The sequence below is a fragment of the Engraulis encrasicolus genome, chromosome 14 (assembly GCF_034702125.1).
Source record: "Engraulis encrasicolus isolate BLACKSEA-1 chromosome 14, IST_EnEncr_1.0, whole genome shotgun sequence".
NCBI lineage: Eukaryota > Metazoa > Chordata > Actinopteri > Clupeiformes > Engraulidae > Engraulis > Engraulis encrasicolus.
This window is the reverse complement of record NC_085870.1, coordinates 41,117,454-41,121,500: the sequence shown is the minus strand read 5'-3', so window position 1 is coordinate 41,121,500 and position 4,047 is coordinate 41,117,454.

Sequence of the window (4,047 nt, the reverse complement as noted above, 5' to 3'; positions counted from 1 at the left end):
CTGTGGATGTGGTAGATTCCTATAAGTACCTGGGTAGTTGGATTGATAATAAATGAAATTTTAACATCAACACTAAAAATATTTACAAAACAGCCAACAAAGTCTGTTTTGTTTACACAAGCTGGCCAAATTTAATGTTGACAAGACCATGATGACACTCTTTTATAGGTCCTACATTGAGTCGGTTTTTATCTTTTTCTATTTGCTGTTGGTTTAATAACCTCAGTGTGAAAGCGAAAAACACCCTTGCCAAAATCGTGAAGGTCAGTGGCAAAATTATAGGTGCCCAGCAAAGCAGCCTCACTGACCTGTATAAAAAAGCCACTTTGAGGAAGGCTGAGTCCATTTTATCTGTTACTGCCCACCCCCTCCACTCTGAATTTCAGCTACTTCCATCTGGCTCACGCTTTAGGTTCCCATCAGTCAAGACCAACAGATTTAGGTTTTCATTTGTCCCTAGTGCCATCTCCCTTTTAAATTCACATCCCCCTGATTGAGTTCTTGACCTGATCCCTGGCGTTGTTTATGGTATTTTATTGTATGATGATGTTCTTATTTTATTTATTCATGATGTGTTTTTATCTTTTTTATAACTATATTTATGGTCATTTTAACCTTTTATTGACCACTGCACTTTATGTCTGTCCTTTGGTATCTGTTGTTGCTGTCTATATGTGCTGCACACCTAATCGCCCCTTCTGGGGACAATAAAGTTGAAAAGTTGAAGTTGAAGTTGACTAATTATGAGGGGCCCCTTTAAGCCAAATGTGCCTGGTCCCTATTGCTCCCACAGTGCAGCCATGCCTGTGATGCTGTAGGGGCTACAGAAGCTGCAACTCTTCTTGCCAGGGTCCCCTCCCTCTGGCTCTTACAGCCCCTTCCATTGTCAAACTGACGGTAAACCTGGGAGGCAGGACTGTCTTTATTTTTTATGTCTCTTGTTCACTTTCTCGCCCACTCCCTTTTTCTCATTCTCGGTAGATGTTGAAAAAGATAGAATAAAAGTTAAGAAAGGAAGGTTCACTGAAGCATCTCAGATTTTATTAGTGCCCACAAAGGACTGACCTTTCGATGTTTGCCACATCTTCATCCGAGCCTAGGAAAGGCCTACATCTAGCGAGGACAAATATTACGTTTTCATACCTGAGTTGCTCCGGTGAACCTTCCTTTCTTGCATGAGTTAACCCTCTTCCATTGATGCACCAGATAAAGTATGTGAACTAAAGGTGTGTGAAGGAAATCTTGTTTTTTTCCACTTGAATTTTTCTGCAAGAGCTATGGGACACATAAAATAGGCAGATATATAGATTTGAAATTTTGTAGTCAACATATCCGATTCCTTATACAGAGACTCATCTGTCTCTTGTGTTGTTTTCCCATAGTGAGTGCGTGGGTGAGTCGCGAGTGAGTGGCCCCCAGCACAGTTCAGAAGTAATCCAAAGCCCCACAACTACACACTGAGGCACAGAATGCCACTTCCCTCCCTCCCTCTCTCTCTCCCTCCCTCCCTCTCTCCCTCTCTCCCTCCTTCCCTCCCGCTGCATGCTACATTGCCCTCACCTCACCTGGATGGATCAATTGTGCTCGACAACTCAAGCATTTTCCACAGCAGTCCCTCAAGTGCGAGGTGGGGAGGTGGGGAGGGAGTAGCTGTGGACGTGTGCCTCTGATGTTGAGAGCACTCCACTGGGATCTCTACACACCCTGGCGCTGCGGCAGTGGAGCATGAGAGCAGGGACGTCAACAGCGGAGGATAAAGGGGCCAGTTGTCCCGAGCCCAGGAAGAGTAGTGGCCCAGAAGTTGGTCCTCACTACATTGTATGTATGGAGATGGTGGGGGGCCTTTCAGATGATGTTGTTCCGGGCCCGGCTAAGGCTATCAGCTGGTCCTGCGTGAGAGTGGCAGATTGGCTAGTCACCTGTCTGTGAGCTGAGAAGTCACGCCGGCCTGCTGGATGGTGCTCCCATGTCAAGTCAACGGTCTGGCCGGTTTGAAATGAGATCAGAGTCAATGTGGCACCTTGGCAATTTAAAGGGTGCCCTGCTGAGATTGTCCAGTGGTCCGAGCTGCCAGCCACCTGAAACAGAGTGGAGGGGAGGTAGGCTATACTGGCAGGTCAGGTGCCTGTGCTGGATGCTGAGAGTCTGACGGGATGGTGTGAGGCAGGGTCTTGTGGTCCAGTACTTAAATGCCCCGGCCTGGCTTTAACACCACCAGGCTTGTAAACAGTGCTGTTCTAATATAATTATTTCATTTTTCATTTTAGTTTTTTTGGAAAGGAATCAGTTTGAATCCATCCCAGTTCATCAAAATCTGCCCGTAACTTATTCAGCTGTTACAGAGCAAACATACCAACACATGAACCCATCAATGAGGGTGAAACACAATTTCCTTGGCCAAGAAGGAAGAACACATGATGACATCATTTCAAACCTAAGCCTGAACTCAAGAGACAAAAGGTCAAATCAGGTCTCCTGGGAACTGCTTTCGGTCAATGACATCACATCCTCAGCAATGATTATAGCTGTGTCCATGGGAGCAAACCTGAAGCAGTGATGATCACTAAACCTTCCGTTTCAGCATGATCAGGGCCGCCCCGAGGCATAAGCGGACTAAGCAGTGGCTTAGGGTGGGCAACATTTGACATCGATGGCAACATTTGACATTGAGAAACGAGGTCACCAGCACATTCAGCGCTCAAGCGGTAACTGTATTAATTGTGATGGTAGCTGGAGGCTTTATACAGCAAGAGTTTGACACGCATGATCACATAGACATGTGCTGAAGAGCATGGACTCCGCACTGATCTGCTCAGATTTGCAGAGTTTTGATGTATCACGAACGATATTGATTGCTGCTTCAGAATGGAGGCCACAGCTTGCTGCTGTGTGCCACTGCTGATAAAATTGTTAACATCTGTTATCGTGCTATTGGAGTTTGTGCACTACTTTCCTGCTTCTAACAGGATTGTCAGTACTACTTAATCTGACACAGCTATTGTAGCATCTATTGTAACTATCAATTATCAAGCATCTACTGTCTGTGGCTGCAGCAGAGAGCGCATTTTTAAGCTTTTTGTGGTATATGGTACATATTTTTTATAATGGAATAGGGAGTGTGATGTGCTATTACATTCTTTCATAAAGTAGGCTAAATACTTCAAGAGGCACTATCCTCTTCACAGATCATGGCAGTACTAAATCATTGCAATAATGGTACCAGTGAAATAAGATTTCTCTGGAGTCACAACATTCAGTTGGGAAATGGGTAGCCATTTTGTTTCCTCAATTGCCGTTAGAGATAACATAGGTGATAAAAGAGACACATTTCACCATAAAAACACAGTTCTTACCAGAATTGCACCTATAAACAAAGACCGTTAGAAAAGCTGCATAATTAAATGAGAAAATGATGTAGAAAGTGCCGGAATCAATAGCCCAGTTCTCTGAAAACAGCAATTCCAACAGGGTGTTAATCTGGTCTGTAAAATTCATTATGTCTGATCAAAGACATGCACCTTCTTTGCTTTACTTCCCTTTTGAAGTCACAACTAGCGATCAAATGGTGTCAATATTGGCCTAAATGCAGAACCTGTTGGCAATATGTTGACATAGTATAGGCCTGCTGTATATATATGACAGCTTGTATGACTGCTCACTGGATTATCCCTGGAGAACAGCTCCTGAGGCTGTGTCAATATGTGTAGTCCAGCTTGCTATTAATTTAATTGACACTTAAGTGTTGCTCGGGGGACTGACAACCTACCCTGCATATTTCAACGCTATGCTGTAAGTGTAGAACACCGGTCAGTCACGTTATACAGTTTCAGAAGACAAGGATTGCAAAGAACCTTTAATACATCTGTGGCGGCCGTAGCCTATGGCTAAGGAGATGGGCTTTAGATCAGAGGGTTGCAGTTTTGAATCCCACCCTTCCACTTCCTCACTTCATGGCTGGCTGTAACATAAAAGCAGTAAGTCGCTTTGGATAATAGTGTTATGTGTAATGTAAGTGTAAGTTAAGTGTAAGTGTAGTGCAAGTGTAGT